This window comes from Talpa europaea, assembly GCF_964194135.1.
Source record: "Talpa europaea genome assembly, chromosome: 1".
NCBI classification, from domain to species: domain Eukaryota; kingdom Metazoa; phylum Chordata; class Mammalia; order Eulipotyphla; family Talpidae; genus Talpa; species Talpa europaea.
In genome coordinates this window covers 62,696,991-62,721,569 of record NC_140073.1, presented here as the reverse complement: position 1 = coordinate 62,721,569, position 24,579 = coordinate 62,696,991, and the positions used below count along the sequence as shown (strand labels likewise).

At 37.4% G+C, this 24,579-nt stretch overlaps 1 protein-coding gene and 1 pseudogene across 3 annotated transcripts in view; one reads left to right on the top strand and one right to left on the bottom strand.

Moving 5' to 3' along the window:
* The window catches only part of WDR33 (WD repeat domain 33), a gene marked incomplete at its 3' end in the record, with an annotated part of 68,864 nt that overhangs the window by 19,294 nt on the left and 24,991 nt on the right, over positions 1-24,579 (top strand). The gene's annotated exons all lie outside the window — the stretch shown is intronic.
* Positions 4,242-4,741, bottom strand: LOC311172958 (transcription factor BTF3 homolog 4-like; annotated as a pseudogene). Its single transcript has one exon. The product of its transcript is annotated as a transcription factor BTF3 homolog 4-like (transcript).

Here is a 24,579-nt window from a genome sequence, read left to right as displayed (position 1 = left end):
CTGAAGCTCCATATTTACATCTTCCAGGGCCAAGACAGATGCAGTAGGCACTTGGAAACTGTTGTGTTCTTACCCACCCCCTAGAGATGCTTCTGTTCCATTTTATCTGGAAGGCAGTTAATTGGTGATTTTTTTCCCATAGAGTCTTTTAAAATAAGACTTTATAGTTGACAAAAGGTTTTTCTGCTTTTTCTTAGGGGCAGAGAGGGACTTTTTGGTTGTTCGCTCAAGCTCTTAAAGACCTAAATGGTTTTTAACTTTTAAGTAATTATGAATGAATTAGCTTTAAAGGCAGTGTTTATTTTAAAATGAGCAGAATTGCTCATTTTAATGTATTTGTGTTGTAAAATCTTGTTATAGGTTGGCATTCTTGGATTTTCTACCTTTCTGATATGACTAATATTAATGCTTAGAAAAATTAATATTCAGTCACAAAGTAGGAGAATTCTGTACATTACTCTTTCATTGATAAGAGTACATGTAAAAATCTTACTTCATTTTCTTTTTATAGCTAACTTGTTATCCACCTGGTGAGCTCTGTTGTAAAAACATAAGTTACTCTCTTTCACCTTTTCTTTGTATCTTTGTTTTTATTACTATTGGGTTATTTTTCTGGGTTTCTGGTTTTTTGTTTTTTTGGGTTTTTTTTTGTAAGATTAATTTATTTATACAAGCGCTGGGTACAGTCAGAAGTGCGGGAGGGTGAGAGAATTCACCAAAGCCAGCGCGGGGAGCAGAACAGGCAGAAGGACCAAAGTACACTGCTGAGGGGAGCAGCAGGCGTGGCAGGAGAGGTCTGTGTGCCATGTGGGACCCTCACCGGCAGCCGGGGATCGAACTGGCGCTGCAGAGGTTGCGGGCAGCTTCGCAGCCCAGCACTCAACCGCTGCGTCACCAGGGGAGGCTCTGGGTTCCTTGTTTTATAATCTCAGAATCTGGCCGTAGCCCTGGGTACTTGACATATCTTCAGTTAAAATGACTCTTGGGCCTCCCCGGTGGCGCAACGGTTGAGCGCTGGGTTGCGAAGCTGCCCGCGGCCTCGGAGGCGCCGGTTCGATCCCCGGCTGCTCCCCGGCCACTGGAGGAGGGTCCCACATGGCGCGCGGACCTCTCCTGCCGCCCGCTGCTCCCCTCAGCAGTGTACTTCGGTCCTTCTGCCTGCTCTGCTCCCCGCTCTGGCTCTGGTGAATTCTCTCACCCTCCCGCGCTTCTGACTGTACCCAGTGCATGTATAAACAAAAAACAAACAAACAAACCAGCAAACAAATAAATAAAGCATGCGTCTATAAAAAAAAAAAAAATAAAATGACTCTTGATGATCTTATGACATGAGTAATAATGAGCCATGTTTAGAGTCATTTTGTAACCCTGGAACATTTAGTCTACTTTCATTCCACCATTACTATTCGCAAGTGTCAATAAGTGCCCTTCAGTGAAAGACTAACAAGAATACATTTATTGTTGAACAAATTGGATTTATTAATTGTTACTGCAAAGGTCAGACCATAGTGTACCATGGGTGTCTCAGTAAGAGGGAGTTATAAAGATTATACTATAGGATTTGGGCTTTGGGTAATTTGGTGGGGGTGGGGAAGCAGATTGTAGAATGTGAGGGCTTGCTGTGGATTGAGTGCTATAAAAAAGTGGCGATAAGTCTTTGGTTGGGTATCAGTAAATCTTACAGGGAGGGCAGATAAGTGAAGAGAAAGCAGTTTTGGTAAATGAATTAGTTATTACTCATTTAGCAAAAGAGATCTTTGCTATTTGTGGGTTGTGTACCTTAGTTTTGTTTTTTAAGATTTATTTATGCATATAAGAACTGGGGTACAGGCCAGAGGTGTGGGGGGTTAGAGACAGTGGGGAACAGAACAGGCAGATCTACCAAAATACACTGCTGAGGGGAGCAGCAGGCGAGACAGGAGAGGTCTGCTACACCATTTGTGGGTTACCTCCCTGCCTAGGCATCGAACTTGAGCTGCAGTAGCTGTGGATAGCTTCATAGGTTGCATCTTAATCCCTTGTGCCACCAGGGAGGCCCCCTGGTGGGCATCCTGGTGTCTCACTTCATCATGGTCCCAGAGTTACTTATTTTAATACAGATGTTTAATTGAATAGAGATTGTTCAACAGGCGAGTAAAATGGGTTAGTTATAGATGTCAGGTCAGTTGGTGATAACATTGAGGCTTAGCTGTGAGTATTGCATTAGTTCTCAGAGTTATGGGTCAGTTTCTTTACTCTCAGAAGCATTTAAATCTAACCAACCTCTCATTATATAAGAACCATCTAGGGAAGGCCAGGATTTAGTAGCAGTGACATATTTGGCATGTCACTGGAACAAGCTGCAGCAATACTGTTACATTTTTACAAACCAGAGCATTTGGGAAGCATGCAGTGGTATATTAACCAGCACATGTCATTTTTTCAGCTGACTGGAAGTAGCTAGTGGGTAAAATATAAAGATGAATTAAAAAAATAATACGAATTTTCCTGTGATAATCTGTGGGCGATCCCAGGGTTTACTCTCTTAGATTTATATCTAGGAAGTAGTTTTTAGTGTTTTAGAAGTTTTTCTTTTTGTAATTTGTTTCTGAATTGAGATATAATTGACATAACATTAGGAGTAGTTTCTTTATATCCAGGAAGAGTCAGCTATTCATTGTCTCTATGATGTTGCCACGCAGTAGTAAATATCAAAGGAATTTTAAAGGTGTTTATGACAAGTGTTACAGGATGACCTAATGCACTTCTGGTGACCAATGCAAGGAAAGTTACTTTGTGTTGGTTAACCATAGATGTGATGTGGTCAACCACATTGGACGCCAGACTGTTCCAGGGCAACCCCAATGTGAAATGGGTTGGCCTGACTGTAGGTCCCCAGCCGTGTGCTTGAAAGGGACTTACAATGAGACCCAACTGTAGGTACACACAAAAAGGTTAATAAAGGATTTATTTACAAAATAGGGGAAATGAAGGAATGAGTAAACTCAGGGAGAAAGAGAATGTGTCTACCACTTTTGCTGAGCTGGAACCCCAGTAGCATGCTGAAAGCTGGAGAAAAACCAAGGAGACCCCCAAGGCCCACGTGTCTGGTTAGATACCAAACCTGGCTGCTTAACTCCACTCTCAGTCCCACCATCTTCCCTTCAGGGGTGGTGATATTACGGGAGTTTTAGTTCTTAGTGTTTGGGGTCTCTTTGGTCTGAGGTGTGGGGATGGGGTCCATAAAACCTATTTGTGGAGTTTGTTTAGGGCATCCTTTTCCCCCAACATAAGGAACTGTTGCAATCCTTTACAATAAAATTTTTTTTAAGGATTTATTTTTTATTTATACAAGTGCTGGGGTACAGGGCAGATGGGGGGGTGTGGGGATGGGGGTGGGGGTGAGAGGATTCACCAGAGACAGAGCAGGGAACAGAACGGGCAGGCTGACGAAACACACTGCTGAGGGGAGCAGCGGGCGAGACAGGAGAGGTCTGCTGCGCCATGTGGGATTCTCGCGACTGGCAAGGATTGAACCTGCGCTGCAGAGGCTGCGGACAGCTTCTCAGTGTGGCACTCAACCGCCTGCGCCACCAGGGAGGCCCTACAATAAAAAGTTTTAATAGTTGTAAAATTGTTTATGAACTCTCAGATAGACCTAATACAAAAAGCTAGATCATGTTTCCACAGTTCCTTTCTAGCTTTGCTTTTTGTGTGTGAGCTCTATTAGGTAAATTCCTATTTGAAGTATATCAAAGATCACTGAAAGGAGCTTGTGTTTCTTCATTTATGCAAGTAGTTGCTGTGTACTAGGTGCCACGCTCTGAGGTGTAGAGACAGGCCAGTCTTCATGACCAATGCAAATGCTGGCTGGATGGCATCCTTTTTTTTTTTAATGTAAAGATGTATTTCTATTGGGGAAAAGAAGAGGGTAAATAGAACTGTTTTTCAGTTTGCTCTCCACTGTATTCACACATGCCTATATGTTTGCATGTGCATGCACATACATACACATATGCACACACACCAAAAATACCCTCAGACTGAACCAATACTTCATATTCTGACCAAAAGAATATATCTTGGGAGAAAGTGCAAAATGCAAAATCAAATGACTGGAAAATGCTAAACACATCATTATTAATATACAGAATATTTACATTACTGAACTAGTAACAGTTGATGTCCTCCATGTCTGTAAAACTTTAGAACCACATAGCTGATTAGTTAAATTTAGACCGTGTCAGCTTCCAAAACCCATTTTAATTAGCTTCATTCTTTGACACTTTTCATCAAAATTTTCTGCAAGATCGGGAACATCAGCTTTCTCATCAATATCTTCTGGTATGGGTGGTTTGGTATCCAACACTTTCCAAGGGAACTGTTCAGCTAAATTCCTGAAACTTACTAAGTTGTCAGCATCAAACTGAGTTAATACTCCAGGAAGCATTTCTGTGATCTGTTTGACTTCTGTAAGACTGGTTAATTGCAAAAGCGTTAGCAGAAAGGGAAACTTGGACTTTGGGATTGTTGGAATGAATGACTGTCCTGTCTTCTTTAGTCATGTTCACCTCTTCAATACCAGCTATATTATTCACAGCCAGGTTTTTCGAGAACTCTGAATTTTTTGTCATCAGATGTAGCTGTTATGTGTTTTACCATCTTACATCTTCTTTTTTCAAGCAGTACGCTTGTCCCCTATCTGGACCTGAGCCTGAAGTTTGGCTAACTTTCCTTGATTCATGCTATAGGTAAATCTGAAGCGGGAGGGCCCTTTAACACTAGCATATGCCAAGAGCCACGATGGCATCATTTTTAATGGCATTTTGAGTTCATATATATTCTAAAACAAGCCCTCATATTATTGTAGTCTGTAGAACAATTTCTGTGATTACTGAAGTAGTTTTTGTGATTTTAAAATTTAGAACTTTTAAAATTCAGTATTTATAGAGTTAATTGCTCCTGTGGGTCTGGAGATACTGTTAAAAGTGAAGGTCTTCAGAACAAAATTTGTCTCCTGGTAAAGCTATAAGATAGGCACCTTCACCTTGAATAATAAATTGAGGGTATTCTCTTTAATAGTGACTCTTTATCATTTAGTAAAAACTGAGTTTTAAAATTAGAAAAGTTCGGTTTGTAGTTAAGACTTAACTGTAAGTAAAAGTCTAGAGCACATTTGGATGGTGTCACAGTATCCCAAGTCTAGTTCCAGTAGAAAAGCAAGATACCTTATAGGCAAAAGCAAATTAGTTTCCTCATGTGGTAATAATACTAGTTCTGCAGTTAGTTGATAGAATTTTCCTATAGAAATAAAGAATGTAATGTTTTTTCACTGAATTCTTTATAGCTTTGTGACAGCTATGAATGTTCATGAGAACCCTAGAAACCTTTAAGAAAGGATTTAGATTGCAAACGTTTTTAAATCTTGATAGATTTAAAAGATAGAGCAGTAGTTACGTTAGACTATTGTTGAGAATAACTTTTCAGAATAAGATTTTTCTTTTACAGGCCGTTCCAGGTAGCAAATGTGTTAATTTTAGGTTTTAATACCCTATAATGAATTGCCATTTAGATTTTATTATGTACAATGTGTATTTTTACATGGGGAAAGGTGTTCCAGAGTTACCAGTGATTTCAAGATTGGTAGGGAACTTACTATTTACCCATTTTTTTCTGTGTCTAAATTATGTATGAATGCATCTTTGAATAATTTAGGCACATAGGTTTGTGGTACATTCTCTTGGTTATAGTGTCTGAATAAGGATTTGTATTTTAAAACTAAATCTGTTGGGCAGCAACTCACCTACATGACCCCCAACATTCACTCTTCCAATCATTTACAGTAATCAACATTTTGCACTGTCTTTGTGACTACACTTATCAGAAGAATTGGTGTAGAACACTACCAGTTCACTAAGTCTTTCATAGTCACTGATGAGCACAAGTCTATATGTCATTGTTCCCCCCCTACACAAAGGGAAGGTATATATATTCTCTGTTTTTGTGTATTGTTACCATTACAATTTAATGACAGGAGAGTGGCGTCATTGCAGTTTACAAGGGTTAAGTGACGAGGAAGAAGAATATATATATATATATATATATATATATATATATATATATATAATATATATTGAACTTCTTCTCCAGCCACTCTAAAACTCTAGATGTAATCATAGTTTCTACTTTGGGACAATCTTTGTTTTTTCCACTGGGGTACTTTCATGTTACTAAACTGAGAGTCAGCAGGTCTGGCTTTGAATTCCAGTTCTGCAGCCTGTCAGTGTACATTTCCTCTGGACAGTGGGGTTAATGACACATGCCTACCTCACAGGGTTGTTGTGAGGGTCCCAGAGATACACAGAAGGCACTTCTCATCCTGCAGGCACACAGCAAACGTTTGTTGCTTATGTCATGTGGAAGGAAACATGCCATAAGCAAGCGTTTGAGGGTATAAAGAAAGTAATTAATTTGATTTAAAGGGGGATTGGAATTGATTAGGAAAGTATTATGAAGAATTTACTAAGGAGTTACTGGATCAAGAGTTGGAATGAGATGACTCCTGTTTTCAGTAATGATTCTTAGGTTTAGAAGTGTCATGGATAAAAATTAATTGTATTGTAAGCCACACTTAAATAAATAACATATTAAAATGGAACTATGACTTATTTTTTAAAGCTATACAAGTCCTCACACTTCCACTGTCCTCTCAGGACCACAGTATTACCTTAAAGCAGCACTTTACTTTTATATTTCCCATGTACTTTCCCCAACATTCTCTTCTTTTACTTTGTTTCTTTACTTGCTTTTTTAATAGATAATATATTTGAATATTTCCTGAGAACCTATAGCTTTTTTCTGAGTTCTAGCTAGGTAAATTTGCATTTGATGAGTATAAGGTGTACTGAGTTCATCTGTACTTTTATAGCAAAATGTTCTTCCCACTGCTACTCTTTACTAGGTTTTACAATATCTTTGAAAAATAAAAAAGGCCAAAAAAAAAAAAAACATTTTTGTAAGTGGTGTGAGTTGTTCACTTGGTCATTTTTAAATAGTACAAATTAGAGCAAAATCAAATGCTCCTCTGTTAGAGATATTCATATAACGTAGCACTGTGGTTGCACTGTAAGTCCTGTTGTTCTTCAGTCTTTCCTAAAAATGAGTAGTGAAAGAAAAGTTGAGAACGTTTCACTCTCATTACTTTGATTTTGTGTTCATTGTGATGCTGATGATGTGAATTGAAGGCCAGAAGCTGAGAACTACATGGTCCCACACATCCCAACATCACATTGCTCCCAGAGAGCACAGACAGGCAGTTGTTGCTGATAACCTGGCTTACAGCTTTCTCTCTGGGAACCACTGGTGACACACTTCAATGACCTGCCTGGCAAAGAACTAATTAAGCTCTGGTCATACATACTTACACACAAAGGTGTTCTCCAGAATGCAACTATGAGACTGAAGCCCACTATCAGTATGTGTCTTTTAAGAAGTGTTCTCACTAGTTAAAAAGGTTTTATTTTGCTCTTTCTACCTCTTGTCCTGTCAGTGGAAAATGAAAGGGGATGAAGACAAAAGCAGGCTGCCTGTGTAACAATTACTGACTTCTGTGGGGGATATCACTTACAACCTTGGCTTTATTAATAATTAATAGCGTCATTCCATAGCTAGCCAAACTGAAGATCAAATGCAATGTTAAGATGCATTTTTTTACATTAGTTATCTGTGGTGACAAGTATCATCTATATATCTCATGGAAGTAAGAGTTGGAGAGAATTATAAGGTCTGGGTCCACATATTCCTACTATGTGCCATATGGAAGACTGAGATCTTTGGTGCCAGCAGTACTGGGAAAAGGGAGGGCTGGAAAGGTAAGGAAAGAGCTGAGTGGGATTAACGTTGAAGTATTTTCTGGAGAATGTCTTCCTTTTACAAAGCTAATAAATATAAAATTCAAACAGAAGTAAAATAGCATTATCTTCCCCTCCCCATTTCCAGTCTCACATTTAGAGGTCATCACTATTCTTTTTTTTTTAGATTTATTTATTTGAGCCTCCCCGGTGTGCAGCAGGTTGAGCGCTGTGTTGTGATGCTGCCCGCAGCCTCTGCAGTGTGAGTTCGATCCTGGCCAGTGGGCGAGAATCGCACATGGCGCAACAGACCTCTCCTGTCGTGCCCGCTGCTCCCTTCAGCATTGTATTTCGGTCTTTCTGCCTGTTCTGCTACCTGCCCTGTCTCTGGTGAATCCGCTCACCCTCCCGCGTCTCTGGCCTATACCCCAGCTCTTGTATAAAAATAAATAAATCTTAAAAAAAAGATTATTTATGCATACAAGAACTATATTATATAGTTCTATAACTATATTATAGTACAGGCCGGAGGTGTAGGGTGTGAGAGGATTCACCAGAGACAGAGTGGGCAACAGAACAGGTGGATTGACTGAAACATACTGCTGAGGGGGGAGCGGTGGGCGAGTCAGGTGAGGTCTGCTGTGCCATGTCGGTAGCTCCCTGGCCGGGGATCAAATTCATGCTGCAGTGGCTGTGGACCCCTTCATAGGTTGCATCTTAACCCCTTCTGCCAGCAGGGATGCCCCAGAGGTCATCACTGTTCTATTAATGGTTTGGTGTGTGTGTTTCCACATCCTTTGCTATGTAAAAAATGTATTTAAACTACATGAAATGGAATTATACTACCTATATCCTTTTGCTATTTGCTTTTCCCAGGACACACATATCATAGTTACTCTTTTGTATCATTACTACCCCAGTCATTCTAGGTAACTGCTTTAGAACATATTTAATTCTTCTCACTTACAGACACTTAGAATTTGCAAGAGGTTTTTGCTATGACAGAGGTGTACGCCAGAGTTTCCTGTATCATTATATATTTGTTCCCACTCCTGTAAATTTGCTGTTAGGCTAGACTCCAAACAAGATGAATCAAAGAGCATGAACATTTAAACTTTTGTTAAGATACTTCTGAGTTGTTCTCAGTCTCCTTAATGTCATTAATGATAAGCTGTAAGAGTGTTATGGTCTAACCCATTTCCATAGAGAAAACAAAAAGGTTAATATTGTAGAAAATTTTCACCATTTATAAATTTAAGCATAATAAAAAATTGCAGTGTGCACATGTGGTAAAATCCATAGAAGGATGGAATTTGAAATGTAAAAATCTCCAATCGTTTATTGCTTCCTAGAGATAATTTTTTAGAATTAATTAGTTTTTATCTACTCCTGTGCTTGCCATCAGAACTTAATATGTTTCTTGCTGTATCTGCCTGATACACTGTCTCTCTTCTTCCTGACATGGACTTTGAGGAGTTACAAGTATACTTATACCACCAATGGTGCTTTCTCCTCCTAAGTTTTGTTACAAATTATAGTTACTTTTATGATTTCCCTTGTAGTTTCATGTTAACTCTTTAGTTTGTTATTTGGGCCATCAGTTTTAGGTAATATTCCTTGACGCACCATTATGTTAAATAAGAAAACCTTGAAAGTAGTTTCCTCCCTTTTCTCTCCCTTATATACTGTTGAGGATTTTTTTAAAAGGTTTATTTATTTATTTATACAAGCACTGGGTACAGTCAGAAGCAATTCACCAGAGCCAGAGCGGGGAACAGGGCAGGCAGACTGACGGGAAGGCAGGAGAGGTCAGTGTGCCATGTGGGACCCTCGCTGGAGGCCTGGATCGAAGGGATCGAACCGGTGCTGCAGAGGCTGCGGGCAGCTTCGCAGCCCAGCACTCAACTGCTGCGCCACCAGGGAGTCCCTGTTGAGGATTTTTAACGATTTAAAATTCAAAAAAAGAAAACCAGTAGCATTGCTGCTATGAATTATACTGTTGATTGCAGAGCCAAGTAGTATAACTGGGTTTATAGTAGTAAATCCTCCAACAGTTTTCTATTTGAAGAATGGCAAGGTCAAGTAAGATTCTATTTTCTGAAATCTGCCATCCATAAACGGCTGAAAACGAGCAACAGTCTAGTTTGCTTTAGTTTTTCTTGTACTTTCTAATCATTTTCTGTTTTTTCTTAGTGTTTCTTTATCTTAGCAAATCTGTTGATTTTTAATTTTACAATTATAATAAATAAATTTTTTTTAAAAGACATTCTTCACCAGTTTCTCTGAGTTCCTGCTCTAATTTGGACCAGTTACGTTCTTTGCATTCTTTGCTTGTGACTGCAGTTAGACTGGGATCTCTTTGCTGTTCCCTGTTAAATCTGCTTAATTTCTTTCAGTTTAGTTGAAAAATATATTTTCAAAATACTTTTTTCAGAAACAATGCTTGGGAGGTAAATTTTAAAATTCTTAGGTCCAGAAAGTCTTTAACCACTGTCATACTTTGTTTTGTCAAGGTAGTGAATTCTTTCTTTGAAATTCTTTTGCCTTAGAATTTTGAAACCTCTACTATATGCTGTCAGTTTTGCGGTGAAAACACAGTTGCTTTTCTGATTTTCATTATTTTGTATGTAACCTGGTTTTACACTCTGTATTTTAAATGTTTTTTTCTCGTGATTTCTTTTTTCACTCTGGGCATATATGTAAATATTTAAAACTTCCTTTTTCTTGTCTCACTTTAATCTTCAGCCTCAAATATTTATTTTCATACAAAGAGTTTCTTTGTCATTTCTCATGGTCTCTGTTTGACTTCTGGGCTTTTATGAGTGTTGGACTGCTTGTATTTTTCTTTCATATTTTGTTTCTGTCCTTTCTTCTTAGTATCGGGAGATTTCTTGTGTTTTATTTTCTAATCATTCCCAATCTATTATTATTATTCAGCTAATTGATGAACTGGTTGGTTGGTGGTTTTAAATAAATATATACCTTAACATTTTTAATCTAGTGATCAAGGTGTTTGTGTGTTTAGTTTAGCCTGCTGTCGCATTTGTTTTCCCTAGAATCACTTAATCTGCTTCTTTTTCCTAGTATTTTTCTTTCCTATATTATTTTTCTCATAGCCAGTGATTTTGGTAGCCCAAATATTTGCATGAAGATTTATATTAAAGTAGCTATCTTGTATTTCTTTTGCACTAGGGTAAGTCCACTTACCCAAAAGTGTTCTCTCCTATGTAGTAGATCTCACTGTGAACTCTTGTATTCAATGAGCTGAGTGGGGAAGTACAATTTTGGAGTAAATAGGCAACTGCCACTATTACTTCATTAACTGTTTTGTTTTTTGAGGTGGAGTGCTTAGTTCATTTCCCTTTCTCCGTGGGACTCCCTCTCCCTCTGCCTCCCATCTCTTGTCTCTTACCTCTTCTGTCTCTTCTCCCTGCCCTCCTACAGTTTTCTCCTTCCCTCCCCTGCCTTTAGGGTCCTAGTGTGCCATTGTGTTATGTTTTGATCTCTAGCCTTAAATCTGGTTTCTTCCCAGATTGACTTCCTTTTTTAGAGAGCAGTTGTCTGGCCTTAGCTGAGGACAGCTGTTCTACGTAAGCAAAGGTTAGCAAGGCCTGGACAGGTTACTAGGTGTTCGGTGATTTACCTTCATTACAACATCACAGCCTTTGTCACTGACCTGTCGTAGAGCCTAGAGTCTTTACAAAGCCTTAAAAACCTTCTGTGTTGTATTTTGAGTTTTTTTTCCCTCACTCTGTTTTGGTTTTTTCCTTAGTATGAGTCTCTCTTTTTATGAGTGTCTGTTATTTGGTTTATAGGGGTTTGAAATTTTCATAAGGTTTGTGGTATCAATTTTGGGAAGTAATTGTATACATCATTAATCTTTGGAAGTAATTTAGGAAGGGGCTTCCATCCATTTTACTTAGTACTAAAATCATGTTTTGTTTCAAGCATAATTCTTTTTTCACATTAGTCACCTTGAAAGAAGCACCCTTACTTCCCTCTTGTTATTCTGCCTGCTTTTATCATTTTTACATTTCTTAAGAAATGGGTATTTAAATTTTTTTAAAGATTTATTTATGCATACAAGATCTAGGGTACAGGCCAGAGGTGTGTGGCGGGGTGAGAGGATTCACCAGAGACAGAGTAGGGAACAGAACAGGCGAATTGACTGAAAATACACTGCTGAGGGGAGCAGTGGGCGAGCCAGGAGTGGTCTGCTGTGCAATGTGGGTCTCTCCCTGGCCCACCGGGGATCGAACTCGTGCTGCAGAGGCTGTGGATTGCTTCATAGGGCGGTACTTCACCCCTTGCGCCTCCAAGGAGGCCCGGTATTTAAATTTTTAATCATGTATTTGAAGCTTAAGGTAATCCATGCCATGGGGGATGTAGAGGTAAGTGATCAATTAAAATAACCAGAAGATCCTTGAATTAGATCTAGTTTATTTTTGGTACACTTATTTTTTCCTTGAAATGAGTTAATATTCTCCATAGAGAAGATTTGGAAACATTCATTAAACATTTACATCATACCTATAACAGAAAATGACTTGTAAATATATCCGTATTGGGAACTGTATTTTAGTGTAGGGAAATCTATAGTTATATTGAAGTATCTTCTCTTGGTCTTAGTGACTTGAAACAGAGTCAAAATAATAAAGGCAATGATAGGCCTGCATTTTAGGTTTTCCAGTTCTAAGAGATAAATGGCATTGTATTTATTATTATACTGGGGTTTTATGTATGAAATTAATTTGAACTCCATGTTCTTTACCCGGAGGTGATTTGAAAACTGAAATTGACCAGTCTTTACTTGTTTCACTTTGGGGAAATGTTCTCAAATCAAACTGTTTTCTGTTTTCCTGTGCTCTTCTCATGGTAATAATAGCTTTTGCTGGATAATTAAGCCTATGTGGAAATACTATCCCATGGTGAGCTTTTTCAGGAGAGAGATTGAAATCTAAATAAGAGCTTTCATTTATGGATTATTCAAAAATGTATCCTTAGCGTGATGTGCAGTGCTTCGTATATTTCATTTAATTTCTGAAACAACCTGACAATTGAGTAATAACCTCCATTTTACACATGAAAATGTTAAGACTTATCAAGGCTTAAGTAAATTATATAAGACCATAACTAGTAAGTGATAGCTGAGCTTTAAACAAATCAATTTTACCTCAAACATTGTGTAGCATATAAACATGAACATATTACCAATACAAATAAATTATATCTTTTCCTTGAGTCCAAATAAATCTTTCTTGACAAAACTAATTTCATCTCTTTGTTATTCCCTTACTATAGGAGGGAAATATAATAAATTGCACATGGGAATGGGAATTTTTGCGATTCACTCATCCTGTTCAGAGATGGCAGAATAAATTTAATATTTATCTGTTTTCCCCAAGAATACAATGCTGGTTTTTAGTGCAATTTGTATAGTTTTTTTTTTGTTCACTGAGCTTTTCATTATTCATTCTGAATGTGTTCAATAACCTGCAAGAAGATGGGAAGATATTAAACACCTCCACAGGAAATACTGGTATTCTTTGTAATATGTTAAGTTTGATTTGAACTTCTTTGGATTTTCATATTTCCTAATCATTAATTGGTTTCCACATTTATAGAGTGCAAAGATTTTTTCTTTCTGACATCTGTGGGAAAACCTAGAAAAAATTGTCTTCATTTCCTGCTAATATAATGAGGCTTTGGCTAGATAGAGAATTCTGGAGTCAGAGTTGTCCTCCTCTTTAACACTGTCAAGATTTTGTTCCATTATATCATTGCAGTCTGTAGTTTAAAATAGTTTTTTGTTTGAAATAACATTGCTTTATAACATTATATACGTTTTAACTGTGCATCATTAAAAAAACAATTCTATATATACTATATTAAAAAGTTCACCACTGAGGGCCTCCCCTGGTGGCGCAGCAGTTGAGCGCTGGGTTGCAAGGCTTCCCGCAGCCTCTGCAGCGCCAGTTCAATCCCCGGGCTACCAGTGAGGGTCCTACAAAAAAAAAAAAAAAAAAAAAAAAAAACCACTGAAAGTCTAATTCCATCCTTTACGCAGTTGATCACTTTCATCCAGTTTATCCATCCCCTCTACTCCCTTCCCATATATTTAACCATTAATTTGGTTCTAGACATTTTTGTTCTTCATTTGTTTATGTACCACATGAGTGAAATTATGTGTTTGTTCTACTTATTTTACTAAACATACTACCTTCCAGTGATGGGATTTCATTTTTTAAAAAATAGCTGAGTAATATTTCACAGTTATATATACACCACATCTTCTTTATTTTTTTTTTAAAATTTATTTATGCATACAAGAACTGGGGTACAGGCCAGAGATGCAGGTGGGGGGGTGGTGAGAGGATTCACCAGAGACAGTGGGGATCAGAACAGGCAGACTGACTGAAATACACAGCTGAGAGAAGCAGCAGGCAAGACAGGAGAGGTCTGCTGCGCCATGTGGGTAGCTCCCTGGCCAGGGACCGAACTCATACTGCAGTGACTGCGGATAGCTTCATCGGCTGTGTCTATCAACCCCTTGTGTAACCAGGGAGGCCCCACATCTTTTTTATTAAGTCATCTGTTCATGAGTGCTTAGGTTATTTCCAGCTCTTGGTTATTGTGAATGATACTGCAGTAAACATGGGTGGGGGTGTATTTACTTTGAATTACTGTTTTTATCTTCTTCGGGTAAATATTCAGAAGTAAGATCATTGGATCATTTGGAATTTCTCTTAAAATTTTGAGGAATTTCATACTGCTTTCCATAGTGGCTATACCAGTTTGCATTCCCATCAACTGTGCAAGGCTTCCCTTCTCTGTGTCCTTTCTCACACTTGTTTCTTATCTCTTTGATACATGCCATTCCCACAGGTTTGAGGTGAAATCTCACTGTGGTTTTGATTTGCATTTTCCTAATAATAAAATATGAAAATTTCATCTACCTATTGGCCATCTATATTCTTTGGAGAAGTATCTATTCAGATTCTCTTGTAGTTAGTGTTTTTATGAGAAGCTTTATGATATTTTGTTGAATATTCCTCTTGAGATTCACCTGATATTTTCCTCATTGGTTTTAGTATTTTGGGGTTTGGGGTGGAAGATCTCAGTATGGTGCAGTTAAGTCATCAGAGCATGGGCATATACTTATAAACATGACTAGGTGTTGACCTTAACCACCAGGTTGAGGCACTGTTTGTCAGATTTGTCCAGTTTAAGGCTACTCCCTCCCTCCCTTCTATACTGTACTCTCTGGGCGGAAGTCAGTGATTCACAACTCATTTAAGGGGCAGAGGTTTTGCTTCCCATTCTTTAAGGTGAAGTAACTACAGAAGTTATTCAGAATTTTTGTGAGGGTTAGACTCTTCTCTCCCTCTTATTTATTCAGTTACTTCACTGTGAACTAATACGTGTTTATTTTGTTAAGAGTATGATTTTACTTTGATGGAAACTATATAATAGAAGCAGGTCCCAGATGAGATTTTCTAAGTTAACTTCAGCTTTGAAACAACTGGAAATAATTCTCAAGGTCCCATTGGAGTGTAATGCCATCTCATAGTACTCATTTATGGAAATAATTCTTAGTAATAGCTAGAAATTAAATTGTTTCCTAAGGATTGTGCGATAGACACCTGTTCTCAGCAATATTAAGGATTCATGTGACCTTGTTTTGATAATAGGTAGATTTCCGTAACTTTGCCATTGTGTCTCCTTCCTTCTAAGAGTGGACAGTAGTAGTGAACAGGATTATAGAGAGCCACATTTACCAAAAACATGCAGATATAACCAAAAAGATTCTGGGAAAATTCAGGGATTGAAGTATAGCTGATGTTGTTTGACTTGATGACATTGGGATTAAGTAATTCTACTTAGCTAGTATCATTTATTTTAGGTATTTAAACTTTCAATTTTATTTTATTTATTTTTTTAAAAAGAGTTATTTATGCATACAAGAACTGGGATGTAAGCCAGAGGTGGGGGGGTGGCGGTGAGAGGATTTACCAGACAGAGTGGGAAGCAGAATAGGCAGATCTACTGAAACACACTGCTGTGGGGAGCAGTGGATGAGACAGGAGAGGTCTGCTGTGCCATGTGGGCTGCTCCCTGGCAGGCCAGGGATTGAACTTGTGCTGCGGCTGGCTTGATAGTGCTGTCTTTAACCCCTGTACCACCAGGGAGGCCCAAAACTTTCAACTTTAAATAGTATCTTTAATTTGTTCAAATGAAGGTGAATCAGTTTACTCTTTTTTTCCTTGCTTTCAGAAGGAAGTTGCCCTGAAGTACCTTAAAATACCATTGTAATAGCCTTTTGTTTTCCTTTTTCTGGAAAAATAAAACTTACCTAGTTTTTCTTTTTTAGAGGTTTGTCATGACTTGTCTTCATTTTTAACCATGATATTGGCTGGCACTAATAACTATTATTAATGTAGCCAGGTAATACCCTTTCTGATAGTCTTATAGTAATGCCAGACTCCCATCAATTTTTCAAAGATATTTTTGTTATTTTCACTTTTTCTAGTTTTTAAATTAGTGAATATATAATATACTTCTTTTCTTGACTCCTTTTACCATCTGTATATTACTATTGAATTATCAATGTGTGCAGAAATGTTTACTAAACATTTGACTATTTAATAACATATGCACACACCAGTGCCTCCTTTCTCAGAGGACTTTGCTGCTGTTTTCTGTATTATGTATGGGACATTAGTGTCTCCCATCTCTGACAAATGACTGAAGTGCTTTGTAATATGGGTTGTTAATATGAAGCAGTTGGAAAAGTACATCAGCAGTTAGGTTGACAAGAATATTTGGTTGTTGCATTCCTTCCCTTTAAGCTTCTTTGTTGCATATTCTCTAAAATAGCCTTGTATTTTTTGAATATATTAAATAAAAAGGTCAAGAAAGGGGAGTTTGATGTTTGGCACAAAACATGCTTACAGAGTTTGCTTTTTGGTTTTTCTAACTGAAGAATATAAACAAGGCACACATTCTGTTACACTGTTGGGCAGTGTTTTAGAGAAATAACAATTTTTCTTTTGCATCAATCATTTTCTGGTTATTTTTCTCCCTTTCATAAAACTTAACATTTTTCTAGATACAGTCTTTAAATCTTGATTCAAATGGAAATTGTGCTTTTCTCTGGTTATAGTCTTCCACCCTTATTGTATAAATTTAACAGCAGTGTAAGTTTCTGCACACTTATGCCTTCAAGTGTTTTTACATTTTGGTGCTAGAAACCATGGCTAATCTTATGAGATACACTTAGTTTCAAAGAGATACACTTAGTTTCAAATTTTAACCTACTTGACAGTTTCTTTTAGGGATTGTTGGTCTTCTATGTTAAATACATGGTACAAATAAATAGAAAACATTTTCCTTACATATTCAAATTAAATATGTGACTTAATAGGAGATCAGCAAATTAAATCTACCGCCTTTCTCCATTTGAGTTTTAAATATTATGCTTGTACATTGATTACTCTTCTGACAACATACATTTCACATCTTACACCATAGAACCATCTGTTGTCCATAGAACTAGATATTGTCCATCCTACTCCATAGAACCCCACTGCGTGTCATTCTGTGTGGTGTTGCTTGAACATACTTCATGAAAATAGTGTGTAGAGGTCTGCTCTTAAGACATTAACTTTCCATTGAGTTTTAGAATTTTATTTTGAGTTTTAGAGTTTTTTATTAATGTAACACTTTAAATTTAGATCAGTAAGACACTGATCTAAAGTGATTACATTTATAATCACTTCCAGTTCATGTTGACTGCAAAAAGAGAAGGCAAAATGTTAATAAATTGCATTTCATTGACCAGCACACAATTTATTTATGTCCCTTAATTTTTAAAATTCTTGAATATTCACTGATCTAAAGTGTCTAACTGTGGACCATGGCTACACGTACTCTTTGCCTTAAACTGATCTGTTATATTTTATGTTCTTATGGCTGGAAGTAGCCAGAGTTTGTTGTTAATGTTTGACACAGTTTCTTGAATAACAGTTCTTTAACTGTTAATATTGTACAACATCATACTTGAATTCTTTGTTTACTTTTTTCTTCTTGTATTAGAAAATTTTGGTGCTTTTTGTAAGTTCTGTATAAAAGAAACTTTTCTTAAAATTTGTTCATACAATGGTCTGATCCAGGAAAAATAAAATGGAAAAATAAATACTTTCCGACCTTCAAATAAAGCTCTCTATATTGGTTTTCAGACTGTTCACCGATCCTTGGGGATATACGCATTGTTTTAAAGGCAGTACTGTTTACCTGTGTGGAATGACAGGTTCCCTAAGGATCTGGTCAGGCTGTGGAGTAGAGATGAGGTTCTGGAAAAATGCAGAGGTGCAGAGTTTACCTACAACCTTATAGAAGCCAGGCGACCACCTCCCGAAAGGAAAGAGTCCTCAAACAGACCTCTCATTGGTTTCTGGCCTTCACTGCACCACACTGTTTGGTTGTGAGACAGGACATAATTAAGAAAAGCTCTACTTTCTACTAAAGTCTATAACTGTTCACCAAATACCTAAAAACAAAGCCTTCTACTCTGTTATTCTTAGAACTACAGGATTTATTAAGGAATCTCTGCATTGTATTTCTGATATCTACTTAATAACACATTAAACATATTTTCATTGGTTAGGAAAACTTGCATTCCGCACCTTGCTATTTTAGATATAATTATGTAACAAAAACATTTTACTTCAATTTTTGTTTTATGCAGCAAAGTCTAAAACTGCCTTTTAAAATCGCTTAATTCTAATCATCAGAAAACTTATTTTATTGGAAGTATTAACTTTCTTAAAAATTTTTGACCTGGTCTGTTTGATTCTACAAATACTATAGTCCTCTGTTGATCACACATTTTAGAGACTGAGCACTCATATATAGGAACCCAATAAATAAGGCTGTTGAACACATTGGAATGAGTGAAAAAGCACATATGAGTGTGTGATAGAGTGATAAAGTGGAATAAATAAAATTGTTACCCTCTCATTCAGTATAAATTCAGATGCACAATTAATGTTTGGTTCCTGCAAAAAATCATGAAAAATTTTTGTGTTAGACAGAGATTAATCCACAAAGCACCTGTCTCCAAGAGATGCTAATTCTGTCACTATTCATTGAACTGGGTGGGATCCTGTGAGGCTGTTACCTAGCTAAGAAATGATGCAGCGTTCATTGCCCTCCACGTTTAACCTCTAAAAACAACCCCATATGGTTAGATTAAATTAGAATTCCTTTTGGTGAAACTAAGTCATGGTTGCTGCATTGCTTTATTTTTTTTTAAGTCTATTTTTTTTAAAGTCTTCAGAATCAATCTGATTGTTTCTCAGATAGTTAATAGAAGTACTTTTTTTATTTATGTATTTATTTTTAGATCTTATCCTTAAATTCTTTTGTATAGTTTTGAGAGTTGGAAAGGTAAACAGAAGTAGTCTTCTACAACTTCTCAGTTATATTTGAGAAAGTGAAAATTGATTAAGTAAAACAAAACAAAAGGGCTCTTCCAACAACAGTTTGGCCGTTATATTTAATTAGGTGACGGACAAATTGAAATGATAGAAGATCCAGGCTACCTCTGGCCACTAGCTTCACACTTTCATGCCTTTTTTTTTCATCTCTAAAAATTAAAGGGCTAGAAATCTTTGCAGGTTTTCCCTAGCGCTCATATCAATTGAATATAATTTTTTTAGGTTTGCTATTCAGTGTGTATGATAGTGAAGATTAAGGTACGTGATTGTGAGGCTCTAAGGAGAAACTTTCTTTAAAATGCCTAATTATAGCCTCAGTGTTGTCCAATATGACTTTTTGTGAAGGTGGAAATGCTTTATGCTGGCCTTTGGTGTCCAACATTCTAGCCACTATTTACATGTGCCTTTTGAGCACCTGCAATGTCAATTAGTGTAACTGAGGAATCTAATTTATAAATAGCCACTTGTGCCTAATAGCTCTTGTACTTGACAGTGCAGGTTAAATTCTTACATGTATTCAAAGAGTATTCCACACTTAGAAAATGTATCCCCTGTAGGGCTTCATCCAGTTCCTCTGTTAGGTTTGATGTTGAGAGTTTTATCTTCCTGTTTTTAAGAGTTTGATTCTGAAGAATTTACTTAAATACCAACTTTAAAAAATACTTGGTACCTTTCCCAGGATTGCTGGAGTCTTTACTTGGTAACCATGTACCTGTATTACTGACTTCTTTAAAGTTCTGCCATCCTACCGAGGACTGTATGTTTCTATCACCTTCTGCCTGTAGACTCATGTCAGTCCTGTGTAGGGTTCCATCAGATTCTGGAGTTAGGGCTTGTAGTATCTGGCGTAGGTTTGGTGTTGAGAGTTTTATCTTACTATTTTTAAGAGTTTGATTCTGAAGAGTTCAATTAAAATGCCACTTTAAAAAATATTTGGTCTTTATGCAGCCTCTGCAGCGCCGGTTCAATCCCCAGCTGCCAGGCGAGGGTCCCACATGGCGCGCAGATCTCTCCTGCTGCCCGCTGCTCCCTCAGCAGTGTACTTTGTCACTCTGCCTGCTCTGCTCCCCGCTCAGGCTCTGGTGAATTCTCTCACCCTTCCGCGCTTTTGACTGTACCCAGTGCTTGTATAAATAAATAAATAAATCTTTAAAAAAAAAAAAAAAAGCTGACCTTTACAAAAAAATTTGGTCTTTCATTGGCAAAAAGTTTTAGCCCTAAAATCTTGAGCCACTGGTGAGATGTTTTTAGTATTTAAATATCTAGGTCACCAAGCCATAAAAATGGTTATCATTTGAATAAATGTTCCATTTAATCTGTAATAGTCACTTTAACATGGCAAACACTACATTCTTAGAACTTACTTGTTTGTAAGTTCACAAAGAACTTTGAATGATTCAGTCCTGAAAGCCTGGAACTTTGAATTGATAAAAATTAGTGTAGAGGCATTCTTTGGGATTAATGGTTTAAATTGATGTGCCATGTGTTTGGGACTCAGTTGTTTTTGTATGAGATAATTTATATAAGGTTAAGTTTTTATATATGGCAGACATGCTCACAAAATCCACAATATACTTGAAACTTAATTCAGCCATACTAAGTCTGAGACCTGTTGATGAAAAAATGAATTCTCATTGAGGCTCTGAGTCATATCTTCCTAAGATCAAAGGCACTGGCTACCTCTGGATTGGCAAATGAAGTCACTAACTGATACTACTTGTTCCCTTGATTTTTTTTTTTTTTTTTAGAGGCATGTTTTATTTATTTATTTATTTGTTTGTTTTGTTTATACATGCACTGGGTACAGTCAGAAGCACGGGAGGGTGAGAGAATTCACCAGAGCCAGAGCGGGGAGCAGAGCAGGCAGAAGGACTGAAGTACACTGCTGAGGGGAGCAGCGGGCAGCAGGAGAGGTCTGCGCGCCATGTGGGACCCTCCTGCGGTGGCCGGGGAGCAGCCGGGGATCGAACCGGCGCTGCAGAGGCTGCGGGCAGCTTCGCAACCCAGCGCTCAACCGCTGCGCCACCGGGGAGGCCCGTTCCCTTGATTTTTGAATAGAGGGAAATCAAAGGCAGTTGTCATTAAATAAAGTAGTGAAATATATATTAAGAACTTAAAGTGGTACAGAAGAATAAATGCCTTCTTACACTGTTTCTTTTCCCTAAATATCTATTACCAGCTATGTTTCCTTTTCTACAAATGGGATTAAATTACACCTTGCTTTTCTGCTTTTGGTTTTTAAAAGACTTATTGGAGTATTATTTACATGTGGCAACATTCACCATTTTCAAGTGTACAGTTCTGTGAATTTTCACAAATATATATATATATATCATAATCAAGTCACATTTCACTTCCTTCTCTCTGCTTCATTTTTTTTTTTAAAGATTTGTTTATGCACACAAGAGCTGGGGTATAGGCCAGAGGTGGTGGGGGTGTGAGAGGATTCACCAGAGACAAAGTGGGGAGCACAACAGGCAGGCTGATGAAATACACTGCTGAGGGGAGCTGCGAGCAAGACAGAAGAGGTCTGCTGTGCCATGTGGGATGCTCCCTGGCGGGCTGGAGATTGAACTTGTGCTCCAGAGGCTGCGGATTGCTTCATAGTGCAGTGCTTAACCCTTTGCGCCACCAAGGAGGCCCTCTCTCTGCTTCATTTTTGTAACCACCACCAAATCAAAATGTAGAACATTTCTGCTACCCCCATAAGTTCACTCTTTCTGCCTCAGTTTCCCCAGCTATATTGTATTCAATTACATGAAATTTTCTTAGTTTTCCAAATAACTTCTTACTGATTCTTACTTAGGTTGTTTCCAGTCTTGCAATTCAAACAAGGTACAATAAATATCTTTGTGTGTAAATCTTAGTGTGCTTTTATAGTAAATTCCTAGCAGAAGAATTCACAGGAGTAAAAGTTATGAGTATTTAACAGTACTACCAAATGACATCCCCAAAAAGTTGTACCAGTTTCCTTTCCAACCAGTTATGGTTGAGTGTGCCTGTTCCTCTCATTAACATTGGTGCCATCAGACTTCATTTTTGCTAATTATGTGGAGAAAATATTACTTAGTAAAGTAACTTGTATTCAGTGTGGGTTTTTTTGGTCTCATTCTAAAAGATACCAAAATGTTAATTCAGACACAAAATCCTTTTGTTGATGGCTAAAACTATTGTACAATATAACATTAGAGGAAATGTGAATAGATAAATTTTATGTGCATTTCCACTGTCCTAATAAAATTTTCATATCCTGTTTTTTCATATATTCATTTTTATACTTGTACATTTTAGTAATCATCCTCACAGCGTGTGCACAACTTGTGCATGTATTATTTTTAGTTCACTTTATTTCATGAGCATTTTTCTTTGTTTTTAGAATTTTTATTTTAGTAGTAGTGCATTCTATTTTTTGGGCTGTGAAATTTAATTATTCCATTTCTAAAATCTGTTTACACTTTTTCACTATTATGGACAAAGATTTAAATATCTTTTAAATGAAAGTTTAAAGAAATCCTTTAAAATTATTTTCTTAGGGGTCTCCCTGGTGGCGCAGCAGGTTGAGCGCAGCACTGTGAAGCTGTACCCAGCCTCTGCAGAGCGGGTTCGATTCCCAGCGGGCTGGCAAGAATCCCACATGGCATGGCAGCCCTCTCCTGTCTCGCCCGCTGCTCCCCTCAGCAGTGTTTTCGGTCCATCTGCCTGTTCTGCTCCCCACTCTGTCTCTGGTGAATCCTCTCACCCTCCCACGCATCTGGCCTGTACCCCAGCTCTTGTATAAATAAGTAAATCTTAACAACAACAAAAAATAAAATTATTTTCTTAGGATAAATTCTACTAGTCTGGTTTTTCTTCAGTTTCTCTCAGCATTGATTTGAAAGGGTAGAATTTTATCACTTGAAAAGTTTTTGTCATTGGGAATTCATTAAGATTTTTCCCTTTTTTTTAAAGACTTATTTATTTATGCATTCAAGAACTGGGGTACAGGCCAGAGATGTGAGGGGTAGGAGGATTCACCAGAGACAGAGTGGGGAACAGAACAGGCGGATTGACTGAAATACACTGCTGAGGGGAGCAGTGGGCGAGCCAGGAGAGGTCTGCTGTGCCACGTGGGCAGTTTTTTTCCTGAAGAAGGAAGCACTTGGCCTATAAATTTGCCAACTTAAAGTATTTATTTTTCCTCTTTAATTAAAAAAATTATAAAATGATGTATACTAGTAAAATTTGCATATCCACTTCCCAGAGGTAATCCGCTATTTAATAAACTTTTTAATTGAATTTTTTTCTTAGTGGATCATTCACATGTACCAATATTAAAAATTACTGAGTAATGTACAGTGAAGTCCCCTAGCAACCCAGTTCACATTCTTGGAATCAGTATCAGATTCTCGTATACACTTTCATTCTTACGCATTTTTAGCGTAGATGGTTCATTATATGTGTGTGTCTCTTTCAGTCACAAATGTTAACATGCTGCACATAGTTTTTGCACATATTTTCTTAGATAACTTTGTTTCATTTTTAAAAAGTAGAGAATGTATGTACAGGGCTCAAAAATAATATGATGTACAGGCTTGAATAGTTGCCTCTCTTGTCCTTGTCCTTGATGTGTCATTTTTCAGTGTATGTCTTTATGTAGATAGACGCGAACAGGGAAGTACATATTTTTGTTTTATTTTTTTTCTCAGATAAGGAGTATACAATAGGCATTAAGAGCAGTGAGGGTTGAGGGTAGCTCCCTGCATTCAGATGTGTGCTCTGCAACACATGAGCTGTGTGATAACTGGCAACATACTTAACCTAGCTATGCTTGGTACCCTTTGTGTGTAGGATCATGTCAATACACATCTCCTGCCTAGAATTGTACCATACACAAGTAGTACATGTGTTTGCTAATAGTATTTTTATTGCTAAGAACAGTGGCCAATAAAACAACATCCAAGAATTAGTATCAGTTTCATTTATGTTTGTGATTATTTATATATATGGGTAAATTCATTTAATGGAAAAGGATGGATGGAATTCCTCACTTGCTTGAATTCTTCTTAAACTTTAGAAAACCTCAGAAGCAAAATTAAAGCAGGTAAAACATGTTATTGTTCCTTTCTAATGGCATTTCACCTGCCTTTTAGTACATTTGCTATATAAAGTATTATTGAAGCTCTGTATGGCTATTGATTTTTTTAAATTATACTCATTTCCTTGTTTTGTAAATTCTGATTATCACTTTTGTGATTTTTGGTAACAGTTAATCT